Below are 26,934 nucleotides of genomic sequence, written 5' to 3'. Positions count from 1 at the left end.
TATAAAAAAAAGAAATAAATAAAATTCATTCATTCGTGGTTGTAGTGAACGAAAACATAAGATGATAAAATTTAAAATACACTGAACGAAAAAAAGTCCATATTTTATGAACTGGGTTGCGATAGAACTTTTTTCTATCTGTTTTTAGAACAATCATAAGTGTAGCTATAAGCCGTTTTAGGGTTGTCCATTCTCTATTGCACACCCTGTATATTTTCAGACATATTCTAAACAAAAATTCCCAGGGAAATGGTTTCGGGAGAAGGGCCCCAATCGGAAAAATGGCGAAAATTTCCATTTTTTTTTGGTTTCCCCATATTCTTAACAGTTGAGGAACGAAATTCAAGCTAAAAAAATAATGAAATTTCAGGAACTTTTCAGTTAGGAGTTTTTTTTCAGGAATAGGATTATGACGATTACAACTAAACTTCAACTTTTTGAATCGTTATACCTAAGAAACGGTGGGTCTTAGGAAAAAAAGTGTCATGACACTTTTTATATATAATAATCTGGTCTACAATTCTTGCATTAATATTTTTTGATAAGACTTACCGTTTTGCTGAAAATCGTGAAAAACCAGTTTTTGTGACCTTTTGACCCCTATAACTCTTAACGCGGACACGATATCAATGTCGATTTTTCACATCTTCATAACAAAGCCGTCATTAAGCTGTATACCAAAATTCAGCCCAGTAGGAATTTTTCCGCAGATTGGGCTTAAAAATGACTAAAATGACTGGGCTATATAGTAAAAACTGAGATTTTTGCCAAAAATTGAACAAACCTCAAAAAACTTCAGTTCTGCAAGATTTCAGCCTGTCCCTATTTTTTCCATTTGCTTCATAGTAAAATGTCTCTATTCAATGGACTAAAATTATAGTTTGCCTTAAAACGCGATTGAAGATTGAATAATGTATGAAAATCGATGAGTTCTTGAGGATTTATCCGTTTATTTTTATAGGAAAAGTTGCTCTAATGATGATTTTTTTTTTACATACCCAATTCAATTTTTTTTTAAAGCTCTAAATATGTATTCTTGTTCGGATTTTAAATACAGCAGAACTCAACTTAGTGTCTGTCAATTTGTAATATTGTCGAACTAATGAAAATAATCCTAATCCAGCATAGCATTCGCTAAAAATATGATCGCATCCCCAAAAAATGGTAAAATAGGTTGTTTGAATACCAAAAATTTTTTTCACTTTTCATTTTCGTTCATGTTCTAAAACTTCAATATTTTGAAAACGGTCTTTCTTAAAGGAATTGAGTATAACATAACAATTTCTTGTTTAAGTTTTGAGTTCTTGGGGGGGGTCATGACCCCGTGACCCCCCCCCTTGTATACGCCGTTGAATATCAAATAATAAATTATATAGTGTGTATTCTCAATTATGTTTAAATTTAATTTTATTTATTGGACAGAATTGAAAATGTGAACAATTCCGGCTTTTGAAAAAGGTATCATACATAACTGTAAGTGTTGCCGTTGTTTTTTAATAATTTTTGTGTTATAAACCTAAATGAAATGTCTTTTAAGAATAATTCAAAAGATTAAGATACGTATGATCATTGATTAAATATAGTAAAAACTTAATTTTAAATAGTTTTTCTTCTCTACATCTACTCAGTTCGATAGGTAGGAAGTTCCAAAAATACCAAAACAAAGAAAAAAAAAAAAAATCACAAAAACATATGCAATGAAAAAATGAACAACAAAAAAACTCCAATGTTAATTGTTCGCAATCATTTTTGTTCGAAAAGGATGTGAAGAATTCAGAGATTCGTCTTCAAGCTTCATTTACGTCCGAACTTCATCAACTGCATCAGCGACCTGAAATATCAAATCAGTAGTTGAGTCCGATTGAACTTCGGGAAGTATTTTTTATTATCTAAAAAGGTCCAAATGCTCTAAAATAAAGTGCTTCGAGAAGTCTAATAAGACGTACCTACTTATTAATGTTTAAATTCGTTGAAGTAACTGATGTAGTTAACTGTGAAGTAGGCCCCTGATATCGATTTAAAAAGACTGTCAGTTAAAAAAAAAAAAACCTATACGAGTTTTCCAATTAAAGTGAATTGCCTAAATGAACTTTCATACGTTTTTCCCTAAGCCCCGAGAAATTTAATCTTTTAATAATTCGATTAAGACAACTCAAGATTTAAGCTTCTTTAGCAAATCTTAAACGTTTAAATTATTATATCTCTAAAGTCTAAAGGTTGGCAACAATAATACATTTTGGTTTGTGTATACACTACCTCATTAGCTTGCTTAAACATTCTAGTACAAATCTATTGGTGAGTGTACAAAATTTTCGAAGCTTTCTCACAGGCGGGTTGTTGAATAGGATTTGTTGATGATAAATTATGTTTTCTATATAGGGTGTTGCAATATTAGGGTGGGTCAAAAAAAATTGAAATTCTTTTTTTTTTTTTTGATTTGGTACTCCGAAAAATCGATTGCTAGACACCTCTAGAATATACACACCAAATATGAGCTCTTAATATTAATTGGAAGGTCCTCCGCTTCGCAATTTTCCATTTTTACATCAAGCTTCTACGAAAAAAAATAATTTTTTTTATTAATTGACTTTTTAGTAAATTTTTTTACATATTCTTGTAGAAAATTGAATGTTCTACAAAAAAGGCCTTATACACTTTTTTCAATTATCTAACCGTTTAGTAGATATTTGAGGTCCAAAAATCGAGAAAATCTTTAAAAATTCGTTTTTGTTCTTAATTTTGTAACAAATTGGAAAATTATAATAATCAAACGCGCAAGACATATTCTTGTAGAAAAAAGATTGTTCTACAAAAAAGGTCTTATTAACTTTTTTCAATTATCTTACCATTCTAAAGATATTCGAGGTCAAAGTTAAAAAAAAATATAAAAACCTCTTTTACTTTTCAAAATTTTCTAATTCACTGAAAATTCATTATTTTCAAATTAGCAAGATATATTCTTGTAGAGGCTTAAACATTCTATAAAAAATTACTTGGAATCAAATTGATTGCTTTAACTGTTTAGAAATTGAACAAGTTATTTTGGAGATAGTTAGAAATTTAAAAATCCGTTCTGTGGGTATCGTCAATAACGATTTTGAAAAAAAAGAGACTTTTTTCTTATAAGATAGACTAGTGTACTAGACCTGAAAACTATTTCTTGAATTTTTTAATCAAAATCGTATGAGCCGTTTTTGAGGTAGATTAAACTTTTAAAAAAATTAGTAGGTATATGTACATTACAGGTATCTACCGTTATTTTTGGTCCCAAAAAAATTAATTCCAAAAACTGCTACTTAGCATTTTTGAAGGGCATAGGCCCATCCGTTTAGGGTTTAGGCTGTAGCTCCTTATACAGTCCATGAGCACTAACTTTTCAGGAGGAACAAAAAACTGTTTTTTATGTTAAAATTCCACAACACTTCAAATTTAGAGTTTGCCTAGTTATAATCTAGCTGAAGACACATTTTAAACCTTTAAAATATAAACTTTTTTTTTCAAGTCTAGCGGGTTTTTAAGCCTTAAAAGTCGCTGGACTTATGTCGTTTCTGAAATAAACGAATTTTTGTTGGTAAAACTTTTGTTTTTATCTAGCTATAACTTTTGAACCATGCTTCTGATTTTAATGAATAAAATAGCAGTAGATAAAGTAAATCTCTAACTTTCTATTGATGTATAACTTAAAGGCATGCGTGTCATGATGGCTGCCAAAATAATTTAAAACTGGTGAAATGTTATATATTCAACAGTTAAAAACCCAAATCTGGCTATAACTTTTGAACCCTGAGTTCAATTTTAATGAATTCAATACACATAGATAGAGTAATTTCTTACCATTTCAAAGATGTATAACTAAAGGGGGCGTGCTAGTCAAGATTGCTGCCAAAATGGTTACCAACTGGTAAAAAGTCATGTATTTAACAGTCAAAAATGTTGCCATCGCGTGAAATCTTTTCGTATTTTGGGGGGTCTGACATAGGTACTTAATTTTTTACTTGCGATATAGGTATCAAGTTATGCATTCGTACAAAAAAAAAAAGTTGAGATAACATTTTTCCATGACATTACGATGGTAGACAATGCCAAAAAAGTGGGTCCCGGAAGTCCGTCTGTCTGTCTGTCTGTCTGTCTGTCTGTCTGTCTGTCTGTCTGTCTGTCAGTCTGTCTGTCTGTCTGTATAAATAGCTACAGCCTAAACGGATGGACCGATTGATGTCAAACTTGGTATGTTGTGTTATTTGGCGACTCTCCACAGGGGTTTTTGGAATTAATTTTTTTGGACCAAAAATAACGGTACTTGTCATATACCGATTTTAGTAAAATTGAAATATCTCAAAAACGGCTTCAACGATTTTGTTTAAAAAATTCAAGTAGTAGTTTTAAGCAAAGGTCTATCTTCTAATGAAAAAATTTTTGTTTGAAAATCATTATTAACGGTACCTGCCATAGAACCGTTTTTTTTTCAAATCCGATTATCGCCGAAACTGCTTATTCGATTTCAACGAAACTTTTTGTGAAGAAGCATTTATATAATTTAAATATAAACCAAAAATAAAATTTACAAAAAAATAATTTTTGGAGTTTTAAAAAAATTTTGAAAACGGGACATTGAATTTTTTTGAAATTTTGTTGTAAGATGTTGATTAGTAATTTCTACAAAATGGCATACCAATTTTATTTTAAAATTTTTTTTCCAAAAAATTATTTATAAAAAATTAGTTTTTTAAAAAACGGCTCTAACGATTTTGAAAATTTTTTTTCTAAAAATGCATCTTAATATATCAATCAAAACTGCATACTTGTTTTGGAGGGAAATTTAATTTCAGATTTTATTTAATTTTTTTTTTTTAAACGAATTTTATTTTTTTTTTCCAAATTTCTATATAAAAAGTCTTAAAAATTAAAGAACTTTAACTCTAAGAGCAAGTTCGTGCGACCCAGTCATGCATTTTATTTTTTTCCAGAAGATGAATTAGTATACATAAATGAGAAATTTCCAAAAAAAAAATTTGGGAAAAATGGATTTATGTTGTTTCTGAAATAATCGATTCATACTAAGAAAGTACATGTTTTCATATTTACCACCCCTGTTTAGTATTAGGTAAAAATTTCAGTTAACTTTTGCCGGCGAATTCCTCTTTCAAACAATACAACTCAAATTCAAAAATTGAAGCAACAGCTTTTGAGTGAATTTCCGTTCTACACTCAACTGAAACTTCATCTTCATATGCCGACCAGACGACGACGTCATCGTTTATTTTTTGTTTTTGTTGTTTCATTTTGGCGGCGGTTTTCGTCTTCATGTAGACGCTCATTTTGCATTTCAAATCAAAATGTTTCATTCAGTCATTCAGATTCATTCAACGGATTGTGTTGTTCCGTCGCATGAGTGTTCGCAACTTAATAACCACTCCACATTCTACTCTACTACTGTCTTCTCTTGCCGGTGTGTCGTAACTCGTAATAGGTGGTAACTCGATAGAAAAGGTGGTTGATTTTTGTTTTTTTTTATTTTGTATTGTCGTAGAGACATTCAAATAAGAGTTTCGTTTTTATTTTGTTTTGAAAGGTAAACAAGTTTCCTCAAAACTTAATTATTTCTTTTTTTGTTTTGTTTATTGCCTTGTTTGCTAATTCTATTCGCGGTCAATTTTACGGTTTTTGTTTTTTTTTTTTTTCTTGTCCAATAAACAAAGATCAACAGTTTAAGTTGTTTCCATTTCATGATGATGTCATGTTCGTAAGCAAATGACGTCATTGTGATCTTATTCTACTGAAACAAATTGAACAAAAAAAAATGTGCTAACCAAACAGATTTCGATTGTTCATTAAAGTGAACTCCCGAAAAAAAAGTGCTTACAAAAGATTTCGATTTACAAAAAACCAATCAATACTTTTACACAAATACCTTCACGAATACCTTAATACCTTTCTGTTGATTGTGTTTATCAATATCACTTGACTCACGTTATTTGTTCGACTGTTATCAATTAGGTACTTACTAATGGCGGTTGATGATAACGTTGTCAATTAGTTTGAATGTTAAAAAAAAAAAAATGTGCAATAGCCAATCTATTTAGCTTATTGCGATTAAGTGTTATAGATTTTTATTTCCATACAGTTTTTGTGTGTCAATAAATTTAAAAATAAAATTCTTTTATTTTACAGAGTGAAAAACTCATAAAAAGTGATCGCATTTTTTAACCTGAATTGAGATTAAAAATAAAATAAAAAATTGAAAGTTGAATAAATTCAAAATCAACTGTGGAATACAAAAACAACTTTAAAAAAAGAAATACCTACATAAAATAAAAAAAGATATTTGCAGTAATTTTTTATTTCGAGGTGAGTGATGGAAAAATGTAAATAAACTGATTAGATAGAGATACCTATAAAATTGCTATACCACGATAGCAACAAATTCACCTTCAATAGTCAATATCACTATCACAATCACACCTGCTAGGTGCAAAGGGGTGACTCTCAGATGTCGTCATTTTTGGTTAAACCGAACTCAGACAATAAGGTGACTTACCTCGAAAATGAGTAAATACTGAGCGGAGATACTTACAATATTATTATGCATGACGTGAATTCTATTAAAACAAAGTTTAATATTGTATTTTGTTTAGAAAAATTAAATGAAAATAAACCAAGTAACCAATAACACAAGAAATAAGTTTAATTTCAAGCTTTGGCATTGAACAAGCTCACATTTAGTAGGTAGGTATCTATAGATAAGAAAGCTGAGAGGCAAAGCAAGTTCTAGGTATAAGTGGTTGTTGAAACACGATCATGTTTTTCTTGTTGTTTGATATTTTTGCCGAAGTGAGTCAGGATTTCCGCAGATCAAGCTCAAGGTTTTTATTTTTTTTTTTTATAGGTAGTCAAACAAGATTGGAAAATGTTGTGTTTTGAAAGTATAAATCAAACAAATAACTTAGCTTAGTTAAGTAGGTATTTATGTTATTTTTATAATCAGACAATGCTTTCACTTTGCAATAATGAAATAGATAGTGAAAAGTATGTTGACTAGGTATTATTGTTACAAATTGATTATCTGCTTAAGTATGTTAGTTAAGTGTACCAACATTTTTAGCTAAGCTTGAATCTAGACATAGAATATCGATCTATTAAATGCAAGATCAGAAATAAATCTCAACCTTTTGAAAGGTTCCTTAATAACTCTTATTTGTCGCCATTTTCAATAAAGGTCATAAAATAACCTTTATTTAAAAAAAAAGAAAAATTTCGATCAAGGTCTGAGAGAAACCTTTATTTTGTATTTTTTTTATGTTTCGGTCAACCAGTGAGATTTGTCGCTGAGAGAAAAAAATAAATCTCATCTGCAAATGTATCAATTCCTAGAGACATGGGAGTGGTGTTATATAAAAGCTTATATTCTCAGCTACCCGATAGTGGTATAATCGGGTTTTTGGATTTTTTTTTTTTTTTTTCAAAATTGCGAGAAAATCGCGTTTGAAAGTTGGGGTAAATTTTTTTTTTTTTTCGAAAAATCCCCAAATCTTTGAACGCTCCTGGAAGCTAAAATGCTTGAGAGTGATGCCAAATGATAGCTTGTGTCATGGGCCTACGCTTTGCACATTGTCAGATTTTTTAAAAATCACCTTCCATGTTAAACCGCTACATTATGCCTATTTTTTCAGAATCGGGCTTAACTTTTTTTTTACCTTAAAGTTTTCCCGGTTTGAGAACGCGTGCACGGTGCACCTACAGGGATGGGAGTTGTACCCAAATGTAGGTTAGAGTCCCCGCCACATTTTGGCATCAAAAGTTGGGCGGGCGAAAACGCTTCTGGAAGCTGAACGCTTTGACTTAGATATTAGAACATCGGTCTCCTGAAATATTTGAAATTGCAATGGTTGTTTTTGATTTTACTTTAAACGAAAAGAGATATAATTTTGGGTCTAAGGAACTTTGAGAGTCTATTTAGTTCATACATTATTTAATACATAAACTTAGAAAAAACATCCTTTTCATATTTATTTTTGCAATATAAAGACATTCTTGACATATTCGACATTTGCCTTTGAATTGACCATTTTTGATTTATTTTCAGCGAAAACGGTTAAAGGTTGACCTTTTCCATTTATTTTTTTGTAAAAATCTCAACCATTGAGAGATATTTAAAAAAAATAAAAAATAAATCTCAACCGATAACCTCTATTTTTGATTTTTAAAAATAAATCTCAAACCTTAACCGAAACTATTTAAAGTAATGTGGTAACTCTCAGAGAAAAACCGATTGAAAATAAAGGTTGACTGTTATTTCTGGTCTCTGATTAAATGAGATTTGCACTATTTTGCATAAAAAAAGTAGGTAGGTATACCTAAAAGCAGGTGTTAAAGTAGGTAACTTTACTGGAAAAAAAATAATAGTTTTACTTGTGATGCAGATGCATGGTATAAGAAGACAAGGTATGATCATTAGAGTCGCAATTTGACAAAATGGAGTAATAAGTTTTTGACGTTTAATTTGGCAAAGTCAAAAGCAACACCAATTTCCAAGACAAATTTGTTTACAACAACAATTTCAATGGGCAGCTGTCAAAAACTTAAGAAGCCTTTTTTTTGCCTTTTCCTATGTTTTTTATCTTTTTAGCGTCTTTAAAGTAATGCCTACACACAAAACACTCAAATATACAAGCAAAAAGATAATTTACTCAATATATTACTTTCTCAATATAATCAGCCCTATCGAGGTATCCGTTCGGAGAAATTTTCTATCGAGGTATCCGTTCAGATTGACATATCGGAGAATCTTCCGATGAAACTAGGCGCCTATCAACGCATTGCGATGAAGTGTGTTCAACAAAGATTTTTTGACAGTTGTGCTTTGAATTTCATCGGAAATTCTCCGACATGAAATAGTTGCGGAATATTTTAAGAAAAGTGGAATTTCACAGAAAGAAATATAAAAATGGAAATAGCAAGAGAGGTTGGTTGAAATTAAGAAGACTTGAGCATCACAAGGATTTTTATTTATTGAATAAATCGCGCTGACACATGTGTCAAATGAATGCGATTGTATATGTACTTTATTTTTTTGTTCAGAAGTGGATACCTTGAAAGATATGTAAGTTCCGATCGGAACGGGCCATCGTTTCTCCGAACGGATACCTCGATAGGCCTGAATATCCATATTTAGTATTCACTAGTTATCCCACACAAACAAATTCGAGTGAAAAGATCTACCTATGCAACTTGTTTGTCTGCTATTGCTACCATTTATTGCCTTCTACGTTCTATTGCGCGGCCGGCAACCGACACGTTCAAAAGCTAACTACTCAAGCTAACTTACGCCTAGTACGCAGCTGAAGCGAAACGAAAAAATTTTAAGTCTCCAAAGTCAATAGCGAACATATTACAGAAAAAATACCACAAATAAAAAAATTCAAGAAAAAACATCAGAAAATAAGTCTCAAAGCAAAACCAAAACAAATTTAATTTCGTTCAAAATTTCGTGAAAATTTCGTATGGAAAATTTTGTATGGAAAATTTCGTTTCGCTTCAGCTGCGTACTAGGATTTACTCAATTTACAATATTCATGTATGCATATCGTCGCCCTAGTATTTAAGTGCCTTTTTTTGATTTTTAGTTAATATATACCAATATATGTACCTACATAATTAAAATTTATCTTTTCTACATTTATGTACATGTAATTGGACATCTGAAATTCGTTTAGTAATCAAAATATTTCAATTTTTGTCCAAAATGAGTTTGCGTATACGCCATGAAAATCAGAAGTTTCTTTTGTTCATACACGTTTGTACGTCAAAAAAAACATCGTCGTTTGTACGTCAAAAAAAAAACATCGACGTATGTATGTCAAAACAATTCTCAAAATTTTCATAAATTGCAATAAAAATTTTGACGCAAATGCTAAAATTTGGTGTTTACGTCAAACAATACGTGAATATCTCAGCAACGAAAAAAGATAGAAAAAAAGAATAACTGATTTGAAAACAGCACCCTCGAAAAAAAAAGTGCTTTAATTCGGCTCAACTCGTTTCTACAGATGTAGAGAATTCTTTTAGCCAATTTAAAGTACTCTTAAGGGACAATCACAGGCGCTTGTTACCTGAAATTTTGAAAAAAATCATGATTGTTCAAATTACTACAATTAATTTTTATATTTAATTTTTTCTCTCAATAAATGCCTTTTTATGCCTTTTTGGGAGTTTTATTTTGCCTTTTTTTAAGTTTTTAGGTCCACAAGATCCTATCCCTGATTATAAGACTAATTATTAAGAAACGAAATTTGGGGACAGGGTCAAAATGTGGGCACCCTCCAATCGAAATCGAGACGTCTGGCAGTCCTAATCTTGATATCTACACCAACAAGATAGGTATATGTCTTATTCAAAAAAATATTCCAGATATGGGTAGGGTATTCAGTTTATTCGATAGGTGATTGAACGCACCGATTAACACGGTATAGAAAAGAGAAATCCTCGAATCTGCCAAGATCAAAAGTGTCGAAAGTGTCATAAATTACTTTGATGAAATAAACTGGTAGAACATCACAAAAATAACACTGGCCAACAATTTTCAATTTTTTTTAAATTTCCCAGAAAGATTTACAGCTGTGTTCAAAATAATAGTAGTGCCTGCAACAAAATAACATTTTTTATATTTACGGTGCTTCTACGGTTAAAAATTAAATTTCTTTGATGTCAAAGTTTGTAACGGTCAATTACTAATAAATGTATCGTAGTTTTAAAATGAAAAAAAGGTGCTAAATAATTTTTCATTGACCTTTGGTTGTTCTTTCTAATTTGGCCTGTTCAAAATAATAGTAGTTAAAGTTATTTTTGAAGAATTTAAAAGCGGTTTATAACTTAGAATATTTATTTTTGCTTTAAAAGTAAGTACTCATATAATTTGAACAATTTTTCAACAAAAAACGATTTGTTTCGGTTTTAATCTATTTAAAGTTCGAAGAGCAAAACACTGCAGTTCGGATAACGGAAACTTATACGAAAGCTGCTTGAAGAAGGGAAAACCTACTTGGAAATTCAAGGTTATATTAGGATGGTCCCCTACAATGGTAGCCAATGCAATAAACTCAACAAAAGACTCGAAACGCGCGGTAGAAAAAGAAAAAAGACCGTCGTAGATGACAGGCGTATTGTCCAGATGAGCAAAGTTGAGCCTTCTGCATCGCCGTTTCAAATCCAGAAGGCGTTAAGCCTGGATTGCAGTGCAGTGAACATTCGGAGGCGACTGTTAGAGACTAATTTGTACGCTTGAAGTCCACGAAAAGTTCCGCGGAACATATTAAAAAGCGTATCCAGTTTGTAAAAGACCACATAAACTGGCCAACGAAGTAATGGCGTAACATATTGTTTACTGATGAGAGCAAATTTGTCCTCTTTGGTGGTACTGGATCTCCACAATACGTCCGACGTCCACCCAATACGGAATATGTTCCAAAGTATACGACGAAAACAGTTAAACATGGAGGGTCAAAAATTTTAGTATTTTAACATATTTCTTTGTTAGCAGCGGAACTTTTCGTGGACTTCAAGCGTACAAATTAGTCTCTAACAGTCGCCTCCGAATGTTCACTGCACTGCAATCCAGGCTTAACGCCTTCTGGATTTGAAACGGCGATGCAGAAGGCTCAACTTTGCTCATCTGGACAATACGCCTGTCATCTACGACGGTCTTTTTTCTTTTTCTACCGCGCGTTTCGAGTCTTTTGTTGAGTTTATTGCATTGGCTACCATTGTAGGGGACCATCCTAATATAACCTTGAATTTCCAAGTAGGTTTTCCCTTCTTCAAGCAGCTTTCGTATAAGTTTCCGTTATCCGAACTGCAGTGTTTTGCTCTTCGAACTTTAAATAGATTAAAACCGAAACAAATCGTTTTTTGTTGAAAAATTGTTCAAATTATATGAGTACTTACTTTTAAAGCAAAAATAAATATTCTAAGTTATAAACCGCTTTTAAATTCTTCAAAAATAACTTTAACTACTATTATTTTGAACAGGCCAAATTAGAAAGAACAACCAAAGGTCAATGAAAAATTATTTAGCACCTTTTTTTCATTTTAAAACTACGATACATTTATTAGTAATTGACCGTTACAAACTTTGACATCAAAGAAATTTAATTTTTAACCGTAGAAGCACCGTAAATATAAAAAATGTTATTTTGTTGCAGGCACTACTATTATTTTGAACACAACTGTATATAATATCAAAAAATCATATTGGTTCCTTTCCAGCAGTATGTTGATTGTTCATTTTTTTAGGAGCTCTATTTTCTTAGATATTTTCGTTTTTGACATTTTGGGGGTGATTTCATAATAATTCTTTTAGTTTTACTTATCACGTGTGTTTTTTTTTTAGTTTTTACTGGAAAAATTTATAATACCTACATAAATGTACCTTATGTATTTCGATTGAGTAAGTAAAATAAAAATCCATATCAAAGCAATCTTGATCAGATGAAAACTGCTGTGAACAAAAACAAGACCTTCAAAACTTAACTTGCGGAATGAACAGACGACTCCTAGTTTTCCTATGCTCTAGAAAAGTCAATACCAACTATTCGTTTAAATTGTTCGAAGGAATTGTCACTTGTTTCTAAAAACCAAACCATATTCATGTCGCAGTTTATTGATAACAGTTTACATTTTACAAGAATACACAAAGTCCCGTTTTATTTTTCGTTTTGATTTTAATCTTCTATAGGTCGAAAATCATATTTAAAACACATTAAAATAGATTTTTCGAGATATGATTTTTTAAGTTTTTTTGTCGTTTTTCCAAGCAAAGAAAGTATTCGGGCTATATCTTCAGTAATAAATGGCCAATTGGAACAGAAAAACTACCCCATGAATTTTGAATAAGAATCAATAAAATAATTTGTCTAGATCACTTTGGAAGCTTAAGTTAAAAAAAAAATTTTTTGAAAAAAAAAAACATTTCTTAGGTCCAATTTATTCACTCTCCATTATATTTAAAGTCTCCATTAAAAATTATAAATCTGTCAAATCGCATACAAATTTTAAAATTTCCCTTTTATAATGGCGACTTTTAATTTAATGGAGTGTGAATAAATTGGACCTTACTCAAATAAAAATTCAAAATCTTTCGAATGCTTTTAAAATTAATGTCTGAGCAATAAAAGAAAAATATAAATATTTTTCTTATTTAGATTAGTACAACACACAATAATTGTAATATTTTTGTGCTAATTTGAAAAGTTTAATTTTTTAAATTCGCCAAAAGAACCACTGAACTGAACCACTTTGATTTTAGTTCGAAGAATTAGGTAATAAATAAAATGCATTTGTTCGCCTTGGTCAGACACGCTTCAAAAAAATATAGATGTACGAATAAAGTTGAATAGGTTATTGCCCCTTGCACTGCATCCTATTTGAACGATAAAAAGCTATATAAAGTTACGTTCACAGCTATCGGTATTCCAATCCCAATCAATTCAATTGAACATTTTAAACTCAACCACAATGTGTATATAAAATTATACTAACTCCACTTATACGTGTAAAGTTTAACATAAAACCCACAAGTAGAGCTCCTTTTGTATTCTATAATCCTTATCCTGAGCACAATGCTTTAGTACTTTATTTATACTTACCTTAAAAAAAGTTATTCTCAATCCTTTGCTGATCCTTGTTTTTTAACATCCTTTTAATTAGTTTTTAAATTCTCTCAACCATAATACAAACTTAAACTGTAAAGTAAACTTTTTTATATTTGCACTCTATGAACAAACTATTCATTTTGCATTTACCTGTTCAACAGTTTCATGCTCGTACCAACACACAAATTGAATGTTAAAAAAAAGCAATATGCCATGATCCGTAAATCACCCTCTTGCACTTTGCTTCAAAATGATATGTCGGTTTTATTCTACCATCACATCGCATCGGTGCTAGACAATTTACAGAACGTTACAGCTTACGGAAACAACACCCTTCAACTTAACCCTCATAATATATATTTTGCATTTTCCGCCATCCAACTGTGACATATACAGAGTCACTGTCCCACACTTTGCATTATAAACTTCTTTTCCATTAGTGCGGTACATGTTGACTTCGTCAAGGCCGGAACAAAACATTATAAAGGCCTTTTTTTCAAAAACGATACAAAAATTGATCAAAAACGATAAAAATTTGTCAACTGTTTTTTTTCTTTGACAATTTTCAAGTTTTTTTTCTAAAAATCTAAGTGACAGAAGAAAACTTTAGAGGATCTTTTTTTTTTTGAAAAATTACCCAAGTTAAAACTTTGTAGATAAATTTGTCTGAAACCTACTGTTTTTAAGACATAAGTTTTTGTGGCTTTTGCTCCTTAGCGGAATGTAGAAACCTCAGGACTTTTTGCGGATATTTATCCTCGGGCCTTCTTCTCTAAATGATCAATCCGACACTGATTTAAATCTAATCCATCCTTTGTGCTTCTTCTGAAAGTCACCGTACCCATATTGGGTTTCAAAAGAAGATTGAGCAACGTCCAATTCGCATTTAGATACAAAAAAGCCAAACAAAAAAGAAATAAGGAGGCTTTGCATAGCACAAAGCACACACAAACAAACCACACTGAATTTATGGTTTTTCTTTTCAGCAAGTTACTTCTTTTTTAAGCAAAATATTTTGTTTCCTCATATAAATGAACCTTCTTTTCAACAACATCTATTAATTTAAAATCCAGAAGCACGAAAGACAGTTTTGTAATTATACACATTTGCTGTGTTTTTAACATCTTAACATGTCGTTGACTTAGATTTTACATGAAAGCAACTACTAGGTTTATGCTTTGTGTCATATTTTGAATTCATGTAGGACCAAGACAAGACTGTTTTACTTTGAAAACATTAGGATTTCTGAATACTAAACATTTCTAAAACAAAAACCATATTACTATTTGTTTTCAAAGAAAGCCGATTTTCACTTTTGAGAAACTTATGAATATAATATTTACATTAGACGGGTACAATATACAAAGAAATTGTTTTCTGTCCAGTGACAGTAGAAAAAGTTCAAACAAAATTTAATTCAGATTCTGAACGTAATGTACTTCAAGAAACACTTCTTTCGCTTCTAGACAAAATTTTACACTATTCCGCGATACGGAAAGAAAAACCTTAGAAAAATATATACTTGCAGCCATCGTAATTTTGTTAAAAATAAGAAATTATGGGTGAATTTTTAGAAGGCACTTGCATGCATTGCAATCAAACAATAAAATTGTTAAATATCTTATAATAATTTGAAAACGAAGTTTTAGTTGTTGTCAGCTAGCTAATTGGGACATTGTGAGACAATTTTATATTGTTTCAAAATTGCTGGTGATTTCCTTAAAAGAGAACTCTGAGGGCTCTAAAATCTAAATATAAATTATGTTCCTCAAGTTAGCAGACCAAAGATGGATTTTACTATTCACGTTTTTTTAATTAAAATTCATATATGAATGAAATGTCAAATTCAGCGACCATTTACAATTCGCAGACGAATTACACTGGTCAACAAAATTTAACTTGTTTTTTGCCACAAGAACCGAAATATACTTTTCTAGTAGTTTTTTATTACCGTTAGAAAATGCTAAAAAACGTCATTTTGGCTGTTTTCGAGATTCTGTTTTTATGTGGGGTAATTCTATATAAACAAATTTGTAACGGTTATTATAGCAACATATATTCTTCTTTTAAAAACTGTTTAAATTTTCCCGATATCTCTTTTATTGCTCGAGATATCTTAAGTTTTATTTAATATAAGCCAAAGAGAAACTAAACTTAATCTAAAGTATAAGTCACTGGTCACAGAATTTTTTTTTTTGCTGAACTCAAATCCGCAATCGGAAAAATTCTATTAGCCCCTGTTCTTGAAATATAACCGTTATAAAAAAAAATTTTTTTTTGCATTTTATAACGGTAATATTTCAAGAACGAAGGCTAATAGAATTTTTCTGATTGAGGATTCGAGCTCAGCAATCCAAAAACATTTAGAAAAGTATATTTTGATTCTTGTGGCAAAAAAAGTTTAATTTGTGTTAATTTGTGTGCCAGTGTTGTTTCTGATTTAAAGACCGCTACTTAAATTTTAAATATCTCGGGCAATAAAAGAGATATCGGAAAGATTTAAACATTTTTTGAAAGAATAAAACTAGCTTTTATAGGCAACGTTACAAATTTATTCATAATGAATTGCTCCACATAAAAACATAACCTCGAAAACAGCCAAAATTAAATTTTTTGACATTTTCTAACGGTAATATTTCAAAAGAGAAGGCCAATCAAACTTTTCTGTCTTCAGATTCGGATTCAGCACCCCAAAAAACTACTAGAAAAGTATATTTTGGTTCTTGTGGCAAAATACTTGTTGACCGGTGTTATTTTTTAAATTATTTTAATAAATTTGACAGTTGGTATTATATTATGAAAGTCTACATATATATTAGAAAAACAAAGAGTTCTGGACCTAGCCCGATCAATTTAAAATTCCATCCAAACCATTTTTTTGAAAACTGTTCAGACTTAAACCTTATAATAATTATTGTAGTTATCATATGAATTTTTATTAGATTTTTACTTGTTATCTTCGGAAATTTAGCTTAGTTTTTAAATGAATACCTTTATACTTTGTTCGGCTATGTAGAGGTACATTGGAAATGTTTCTGTAAATCTAAAAAAAACATTCCAATATAACTACACTAAAAAATAAAAAAGTTTTGATTGAAACTTTTAGGGCAATCATATCATTAATAATAAACTCAAAATGAAGTGGATAAACAAACAAGTATTAGTGAGTTTCAGAAAAAAAAAAAAAAAAACTAAAATTTCGATATTTTTAGAGCCCAGACATAACTCGTAATAAATCACTTAATAGGCAATAAATGCCAAAATTTAGTATTACAGACACATTGTGTATTTTGGTTTACATACTTAAGATGTACAGTAGTGGATTATATAAGGTAATTTGCATTTCAAAAAAGTTGTTGAACAAATTTTTGAGTTTTGAAAATTTCAATATCTACAGCATATTTCTGGTTAAAGTCTTTACTTAAAAATGAAGTAAAACATGTATTATGGCAACGAAAATAGATTTCATCTTTCTTTTATTTTCTAATCCGGTGGTTGAAAATTGACTTAGCTAAAATATTTAATTTTTTTTTTAATCTAGTTAATTTTGTTAAAAAAAAATCGTAAAAAATCAAAACAAAATTCAAACAAAATTCAAACAAAATTTTGATGATTTTATTTAAAATAAATTTAACTACCCTAAAATGGTTCTTGGAATTTTTTGTCAATTATTTAGTGACTTAAATTTTTTCATTTAACTTTTTCGATAAAATTTCTTATTTTACCGCAAATTACAAAAAAAAAGTTTTTATCCTATTCTCTTATTTTTCTCTCCACCAACACACTTCTCGCTTCTAGTAGCGATCATCGGTCGGTTTTTCCATTTTTTGTACCATTTATTTTAAGTTTCCTTTTGCCTCCGTACCTTTGGTATTCTATTAGTATCCATGGGTTATTAAAATTTATTCAAACACTTTCCACATTTACTGAAGGAGAAAAAAGTAAAAGAGTTAAAAGTAGGCCTCCAAAATCCCCAATCCGGCCTTGAATTACCAAACTAGAAAAAATAAAATGCACGACTGGGGTCGCACGTACTTGCTCTTGCAGTTCAAAGCACTTTTATGTTAGTCTACTTGTAGATTTTAAAAGCTGGCTCTAAATTTAAAAAAATGATATTGGGGAAGAGCCGACATTTAGGGCAAAATTTTGTGAAATGAAAAAAATTTTTTTTATTTGACTTTTTTAAGAAAAAATAAAAATGCAGTTTTATTGCCACTGCTTTAAATATTACGTATACAAAGTTTAATCAAAATCGTTAGAGCCGTTTTCGAGAAATTCGCAATATCGTATTTTTTTGTATGGGAGGTATACGTTCTAAACGAGATAAAAAAAAACAAAAAAAAAACCAACTTTCAGAATTCCATAAAAATCATCTGTACCAAATTTGAAGAAAATCCGTCCACCCGTTTAGGCTGTGGAAATGTGTACAGATGGACGCACAACCGCACAGACGCACGGACGGAATTGCGAGACCCACTTTTTCGGAATTCTCCATCATCGTAATGTTGGTTTTGATTAAAACCTCAATTTTTTTTTTCGACACGAAACCAATACTTGCCCTATAGAGCAAGTAAAAAGTAAAAAATCCACTTCAAATCCTCTCAAAACTTGAAAACTAAAATTATTCAGATTTTGTTTTAATTATGATGTCTGTGCTAGAAAATCAAAATAATTTACAAAAAATCTTTGAATAAGATCCCAGCCAGATTGCAGCATTCTGTCATTTGGAGTTTAATTTTTCATCGTCAAAAAAAAATGTAGCATCACTTGTGCGTTTCGTTTTTTCTTTATTTTTTTTTTTTTCACTCATAAAAAAAAACTATATTGTTTTTGTTGATGTTGAAAATAACGCATTGGAGATAAATATCCGCAAGATGCATACACTTTATGAATATTCTTTCTTCTTCGAAGTAAGTGATTAACTTAAACTGAAGTGTGGGCTGTGGGCGTTGTTCTAGCGAAAACTCAAATCAACACCATTCTCAAGTGTTCAATGTGAGCAATCGGTATTAAAATTTAAAAAAACAAATTTAATTTAAGATCATGAGTCATTTCCTTGGTTTTATCGGTGATTTTTATTTTTTTAAAGCCAAACAAAGGCTCTAGACTGTAACGGCTATTATAATTTATTTATACATTTTATCCATTCGAATATTGTTAGATGTGACTAATAGTTTGAAACTCTCTATAGTGGTCAATTTACATTTTTTTTTTTCAATCGCTATACAATAACAAAAAGTTAAGAGATGTTATTTAATCTCTCGTAAAGAATTACGTAGTAGAAAAAAGTTGACTGGTTTATTTTTATTCTTAATCATTTGATCCGTAAACTTGACTAAAATCATTTTTTATTTTAAACTAGGTTTTAACATAAAAGCTTGTAGAGAACCCAAGTGAGACGAATTCAATTAAGCATTTATTGTTTATACCACTTCTGTCTAGCCTCTGTTTATCAAATTGAATCTGTCTCATTTGAATTTAGGGCATTGCAAATAACATGACAAAATTGACCAGTACCGTCACTCCTGTCTAAAAGTGCTTATTATTTAATATGAAGAGTGGATGGATTCTGTTTTGTTTAATTGTGTCTACAAACATTCTAAAATAAAATGCACGACTGGGGCCGCACGTACTTGCTCTTATGATAAAAGTACCTTTTATGTCAAAGCGTTTTTGGAAAAATATTTTGAATTGGTTATAATTTGATTTTTTAAGGAATTTCATAAGAAATGCAAAAATATGTAATCTTTTTTTTTTATAATTTCTTACGCCATATTTCCGTTATCCGTATTTTTTGAGAAAAACTAAAAACGCAAATATGTTAGATTTACGTACAACATTACGTGTGTTAAATTTAATCAAAATCGTTAGAGTCGTTTTCGAGAAAATTGCAATAACTCATTAACGATGCACGGGAAGAGCCGACATCAGCGATTAAAAAAAAATTTAATATCATATTTTCACTATATACGTATTTTTTGAGAAAAACTAAAAACGCAGTTTTGTTAGATTTACGTACAGTATAACGTGGGTCAAATTTAATCAAAATCGTTAGAGCCGTATTCGAGAAAATTGCAATACCTCGAACACTTTGTATGGGAGGTATATGTTCTAAGCAAAATATTAAAAAACAAAAAAAAACCAACCTTGGAAATTACGAAAAAGTCATCTGTACCAAATTTCAAGAAAATCCGTCTACCCGTTTAGGCTGCAGCTTCATGTACAGCTTTTTTTGACGACGCACACTGGTCGATTCAGTACATCGTAGCTGGTCAAAAGTCGAAAAAAAAAGTTATTGTCAACATAAAAAATACAGTTAGGCCGAAAGTAAATATTCTTAAACAACAAAAAACAATAAAAATAATTTTTTGATTTCGTTATTTTATTCATGGGAAGCATTTCAATGTAATCATTCATGATTTGCTCCCTCTCTATTTTAACGTCCGCGAGTTAACAAGTGTTTACAAAGTGATAGTTTATAATAAATATGAGTAATTGAGTTGAACAAAAAAATGTCAGAAAATGATAGTGGTATGTATTTTTAAATTCAATTTGTTTTTTGTAAAAAAAAAGTTGGATTCTATTTCTATTAACTGAATGTTGTAAGGCATTTTTTTTATAGTTTTCAGATGTTTGTTTTTAACTTCTTGGAAGATTAAAAAAAAGTGCCGAAGAGTGCCATCGTGAATTTTTTATATTTTGTAGTTTGAATCATTACCTTTAATTTGATGCTAAAATTAAGTGCCGAAAACCGCCGCAAACTATTTTTTTCGTCTCTTTCAGGTACCAATTCGCTCTTTTTAAGGTGACCATTTTTATTTCGGAAGGACATTGTTCAAGATTGTCTAGCTTGTAGAGCATGAACTGTTATGTGTGATATATGAAATGAAAGTTTATATTATCTCTTTTCAAAATAAAAATAAATCAAATTTACAAATGCTCTATGTAAAAAGATATTACGTGTCAAAAAAAAACCATCTTTTTACCGTTATCTCAAAAATGTGACTATGAAAATGATTGAAATTTTGCACAAATATAGTCCTGGCTTTTATTTATATGTCCTGTTAATTTGATTAATATATCTATCAAAACAAAAAAGATATAAATAAAAAACGGTCAAAAGTGCTCGAAAACGGTCAAAAATTTGGGAAAAAGAAATATTTTTCCCATTAAAGATATCTCGGGCAATAAAGAAGACATCAGAAGGATTTAAACAGGCATTGAAAGATGGAAAACAGTTCTTATAGAAACCGTTACTAAATATATTCAAACAATTTTCCTTATATAAAAGAATAAGGTCCGAAGTACCCAAAAAAACGTTTTTTTGCATCTTCTAACGGTAATATTTCAAAAACGGGAGCTGATTAATTTTTTTTAACTTCGGATTCGAGTTCAGGACACCGAAAACCTTCAGAAAAGTATATTTTTGTTTCAGCAACAAAACCCTTGTAAACCAGTGTAATAGTTTAAGCTGTACATTGATAATGAATATAGCAGCTAAGGTGAAAAAACTGCTAACAGGCACGGGAAGAACGGGAGATTAGGGTTCATCGATTTGTAAGACGTTATCACTTTAAAAATAATAATAATAAAAATAATAAAGCCAATAAGACATATAAAAGAATTAAGTCCACCTAGTGACTCAAAATCGACCACTGTGCGACGCACAGACGCACAGACCGACGGACGTCATGACGAAAACCACTTTTTCGGACTTCTCCATCATCGTAATGTTAGTTTTGATTAAAACCTCGAATTTTTTTTTTTGACACGAAACCAATACTTGCCCTATAGAGCAAGTAAAAAACTATGTTTGTTAGTTGAGGTGAATTAAAAAAATAAGAAAATTCTATATGGACATGGACAAGGTGTCTAATGAGCCCAAGTGAATCGCCAATTTTTTTATTTTATTCATCTAAAAATCTAATAATTATTTTCAATATTTTGACTGTTTGTCTGATGGAAGAGTACCTAGTTTTTTCTCCTCTTGTTTGGACAACCTAAACATTTACACGAATAAATTCCTTATCCAATTCAATTCACATTTTGACCGCGGAATCAAAAATTTGAATAGCAGGGCACATGCTTTCAATTTACTTAACATTCGAAATTATTCGTAAACAAAAATTGAGTATAGGTTAGAGGTATATGGATTTGTTTAGATTTGGAAAAGATCAAGGAAGCAATAATTAATACCTACTCAATTCAAAGCACACACACTGTTTGTGCAAAATTGTTATGCGGCTACCTAAAATAATTATATTTTAAAGTGAAAAATACAAAATATCTAACAATATCATCGTTATTTTGTTTATATAGGTAATTTTAAATTAAACAAAATATAAACAAAAAAAAATAAAGATACAAAACATCTTTTGATTTTGTTTAAATCAAAAAAAGGAAAAAAAAAAAACAAGTGAATTAAGACGTCATTTAATTTTTTGTTTGAAAGGAAATGATCTTGGTTTTGAAACTTTGTTAGTTCGTGGAAATTATTTGTTAATTATTTCATATACATTATAATGTTTCAACTTGATGTCAAAGGAGATTGTCTATTTTTACTGGAAAGAACCTGATTGATATTATTGAATGGTGTGGCGTGTGGATGTCATTCACTTTTGCAATGATCTTTTTTAATTAAGCAGATTTGATTTATTTGTATGGAAAAATATAATTTTTTTTTTTTTTTTGAAAAATCTTGGGAAAATGGGGTGTTTAATTCAAATAAGTCGAGAACACTTAATTATTTAAGGTAATTTTACAAAAAGAAAAAATTTAACAAGTACATTTTTTTGCATTATTTTATTTAATTTTGGAGTACTTATCTCCCCCTTAATAAACACTAAAAGATACAATGACAAAATATCAGAGACCAGAAATAACAGTCAACCTTTATTTTCAATCGGTTTCTCTCTGAGAGTTACCACATTACTTTAAATGGTTTCGGTTAAGGTTTGAGATTTATTTTAAAAAATCAAAAATAAAGGTTATCGTTATTTTTAAATATCTCTAAATGGTTGAGATTTTTACAAAAAAATAAATGGAAAAGGTCAACCTTTAACCGTTTTCGCTGAAAATAAATCAAAAATGGTCAATTCAAAGGAAAATGTCGAATATGTCAAGAATGTCTTTATATTGCAAAAATAAATATGAAAAGGATGTTTTTTCTAAGTTTATGTATTAAATAATGTATGAACTTAATAGACTCTCAAAGTTCTTTAGATACAAGATTATATCTCTTTTCGTTTAAAGTCGCTTTGAGTCGCTGAGACGACAAGCACGACCAATGTAATTTCCAATATTTCAGGAGACCGATATTCTAATATCTAGGTCAAAGCGTTCAGCTTCCAGAAGCGTTTTCGCCCACCCAACTTCAAACGGCTATATCTCGGAATTTTGAAAAAAAAAAAGAAAAAACATTTTTTGATGCCAAACGGTAGCGGGGACTCTAACCTACATTTGGGTATAACTCCCATCTTTGTAGATGCACGCGTTCTCAAACCGGGAGAACTTAAAGGTAAAAAAAAAAATTAAGCCCGATTCTGAAAAAATAGGCATAATGTGGCGGTTTAACATGGAAGATGATTTTTTAAAAATCTGAAAATGTGCAAAGCGTAGGTCCATGATACAAGCTATCATTTGACATCACTCCCAAATTGTTCTCAAGCGGTTTAACTTCCAGGAGCGGTCAAAGATTCGGGAATTTATCGAACAAAAATTTTACCCCAACTTTCAAACGCGATTTTCTCGATTGTTTTAACAAAAATAAACTAAAACTACAAAAATAAATTTTTAATTCTTACCCATTTTTAACTAAAGCAAAAAAAGAACACATTTTTTAAAGATTTTGCCTGGTGCAGGTTTTCCTAAATATCATAAAATCTTTGAATTTTCGGGCAAGCTTGTAAATGACTTTTTTGTTCATTATTGTTTTCTTCATAAGAATAAATTTATAAAACACTTTGTTTATAATACATTTATCGAAGAAAATTGTCAAAAATTATCATGGGTAAGAAAAAAATTAATATCGGAATAATTAAAAAAGATATTAACATTTTTTAAATGAAGGTACAAAGAATAACATTTCTTCTAAAAATCAAGACATCAATGAAGTTTTTATTATAAGTATTAACGGAGTTGTTAACACTAAAATGAATAAAGGCATACCAAAGTAAGCGTTTTCTTAAATAATCGGAAAAGGGTATCAATTTGCAGATAGAGAGTTACTAACGAAGAAAAAAAAAAAATAACAAAAATAATAAAAAATTATTAAAATTATTTTTATTTTAAGAGTTACTGTAGAACAATTTTTTTCTTAGAATATATCCAAGAATCATACACCAAAACGTTCCTATCTCATTACGGGACACCCTGTATAACTATGACTTTGATCCTTTATATGGTATAGATGTTAATAATAAGATAAAAACACAGGGAAACACTTAAAATTAAAGCCGGAAATTAAAAGCGTTAAACATTTTAATTGTAGGAGCAATGCTCATTTGAAATTAATCAACTATTTCAAAGTTTTCACAATTGCCAAAATGCTGATTAGATAAAAAAAAAAACCGCAATGCTTAACATGTTCAAAATGTTTATCACTCTAAAAGAATCTATTATAGGAGTGTATGAAAAGTTTGAAGAGAAGAAAAGAAATACTTAAAAAAAAACAATGCGTAATTGTTTTTTTTAAAGGCCATTACTACGATTACTCAGTTGCATAGTTTACAGTGTAGGAGAGACTCGGAATAACTGACCATTTTATTTTAGTATTGTAGTACAATGTACATAAATGATTTCCATTATAGTTTTATTTTTTTTATTGGAATGGAACAGAAACTAAATTAAAACGAGATTCAATTTTTCGCGTGAAACTAAACGTAAAAGCGAGCAATGGTTCATTATTCATTTAATAAAGTGTTGATTGCTCTTTTTTCCCCTATACTCAATCAACAATTTTGATTTATCAAATTCGTCAAAAAATAAAAAAAAAATGTGTTCCAAGGCCATTTGTTAAGAAACAAAAAAACACAAAAAGAAATAAGTTTATCAAAACGAAGTATTATTATTGTGACATCATCCATAAACGCAAAACGTATATTTTGGTTATTATTCGTGCCAAATTAAATTTAATAGCATTTTCTGGTAAAGTTGCCTTATTTACTATAATAATATACATTCTATCCCGCCATACTTCCCAGTCTCTACAAAATGACTCGTAAAATAGATTGACATTGAAGGAATTCCGTATGGTGGCTTTTTTGATGTGGTGGCTTGTTTGTTTTTGCTGACCTTAATTGAATAGACTCATATAGTCAGTTGAAGAAAAAGAAAAGAATCCATTCAAATTCACAAGATATATTTACAAAAAAAATTATACTATATTCCTCGCCATGAACATGAAGATAAAGCCACTTTAAGGCATTCAATTTCATTCATATCAAATATCAAAACCAAATTCAAAGTGTTTAAATATTGGCTTCATCCATAACCACAAACAATTATAATGAGTGAGTGCGATAAATTTGTTTATTTAATTTGTATCGGCTTTTTACTTTGGGATAACCTAACCTTTGTATTTAAGCTGAGTTTTTGTTCATTTATAGTATTTGTTTGTGGATTTAAATATGAAGAAAAACGAGAGGAGTACCCTGTAAATTTTAATATGAAAAATAAAATGAATAGATAACTATCTGCCTTTTTTATATACTGGGTTAAAAAATTGAATAGAAGCAGAGATTTTAAACAAACTGCGTTGTTATTGAACTCCGATTGTAAATTGTAAATTTCATTACATAGCACAGTGGGTCACCTCCCATACAAAGTGCGGTCAAAAATATAATGACCATTTTTTTTTTAATGAAACACCTGTATTATCATTTTATATGATTTATTATTGCAAAAAAATGCATCAAGTCAGTTTTTTAAAATTTTGGTTATTTTTAAGAAAAATAAAAAGAGGTAAAAAAAAAATTTTTTTTTTTGAAAATAAAAAAAAAATGGTTAATGCCGGAAATGGACCTGCCTGTCAGTCGAGCACTTTACCCTTACCCTCTAGTTCAGTCTTTAATAAAAATAATAGTGCCAAAAAGGAATTTTTTTACTTTTACGTTGTATTTTTTTTTCTTCGTGTATCGTCATTTAAACTCGTATTTCTCGAAAAGGGGAAAAAACGGTGCTATTATTTCGAAAGGTAGAACGGTATTCTTCATTTGAGAACTTAAATTGTAGAGGGCACTCGAAGGCAAACCAACTAAATCTCTAATTTAATGAAAATTGAGCTAAATAAAAATGGTTAAAATTGCTTCGTTAACGAGCCCCATTACAATTAGCCTTAATGTTGTTTAACAATATAATTTATGTTTTTAGAATGTATTAACCTTCTCGTTTAATATCCATAACAATTTAATACTGTTCACAATTTTTAACACCCGCTATCACTATCACAAGTTCACATCTTATAACTGCAGCGATAAAAAAACTGTACCTTTTTTTATATACCGACTTTGAATGGCTATTAAGAAATGAAAAAAAGGGTAACCGTCAATTTTTTTTTTGGTTTTGGTTCGATGGGAGATTGTAGAACGTTGTTTAATCATTGGATTTTAAAAACTTGACATTTACTTTTTTTATTTTTGACCTATGGCGGGACCCACTGTGCATAGGTACAATATTAAGAAGCTCCGTGAAGCCAGAACTACGACCTCAAATTTTTTTAACCAAACTTGTCTAATTCGTTTATCCACCGTTTGTTCATGTTCGTCTTCCCAAAATTTTCGTTTGTGCACCCTTAAAAAAAAATTTAGAGCAAATTTAGGAAAAATGACAGAGCATCAGTTTTTATATTTATAATTTGAAATAATGTAAATTTAGCTCATTCACATTAACTGGAAAACTTGCGTTATTTAACCCCCCCACAAAACCGTATAAAGCACAAAATTAGAGTCGTCAGACCTTTGAATTCGATATTAAGACGAGCATGGGTACAAAACTGCGTACTTATATTTTGCTTATACCTCTTACTCCCAAAATTAGCTAGGCCTAATAGCAAAAAATAAGCTTTTTTCTCACTTTTGACTTGTACATAGAGAATTTCGAAGTTAGATTACTTCTACAATATGATGGTTACAATAACGATTGTGGGCTCATTTTATAGATAATTATAAGTACTATAATTCATTCTTCAAGAATTACCCAGACAAATCAAAAGTTTGTCAGATATTTGAAAAAATGTCATTTTGCCCCAACCTTACGACACAAACCCGCACTTTAACCAACTATGAAATTTTAT

At 30.0% G+C, this 26,934-nt stretch overlaps 1 protein-coding gene and 1 long non-coding RNA gene across 8 annotated transcripts in view; one reads left to right on the top strand and one right to left on the bottom strand.

Moving 5' to 3' along the window:
- Positions 1-1,358: 1,358 nt before the first annotated feature.
- LOC129910678 (uncharacterized) lies at positions 1,359-14,133 on the bottom strand. Its single transcript, XR_008771542.1, has 3 exons — positions 13,794-14,133; positions 13,638-13,733; positions 1,359-1,831 (listed from the first exon to the last, which is right to left on the bottom strand). It is a non-coding gene; the product is annotated as an uncharacterized LOC129910678 (long non-coding RNA).
- Positions 5,271-26,934, top strand: part of LOC129910668 (uncharacterized) — a 53,628-nt gene continuing 31,964 nt past the window's right edge. For 4 of the 7 annotated variants that reach the window (XM_055988137.1, XM_055988136.1, XM_055988135.1 and 1 more), the window contains exons 1-2: positions 5,335-5,487; positions 6,169-6,345. The gene's annotated coding sequence lies outside the window, so the exon portion shown is untranslated. Of the gene's footprint in view, positions 5,570-6,168; positions 6,346-26,934 lie in introns of all 7 variants that reach the window. The other 3 variants (XM_055988132.1, XM_055988134.1, XM_055988133.1) reach the window with 3 other exon arrangements.

This window comes from Episyrphus balteatus, chromosome 2 (assembly GCF_945859705.1).
Source record: "Episyrphus balteatus chromosome 2, idEpiBalt1.1, whole genome shotgun sequence".
Classification (NCBI taxonomy): Eukaryota; Metazoa; Arthropoda; class Insecta; order Diptera; family Syrphidae; genus Episyrphus; species Episyrphus balteatus.
This window is presented reverse-complemented; position numbering and strand designations above follow the sequence as displayed.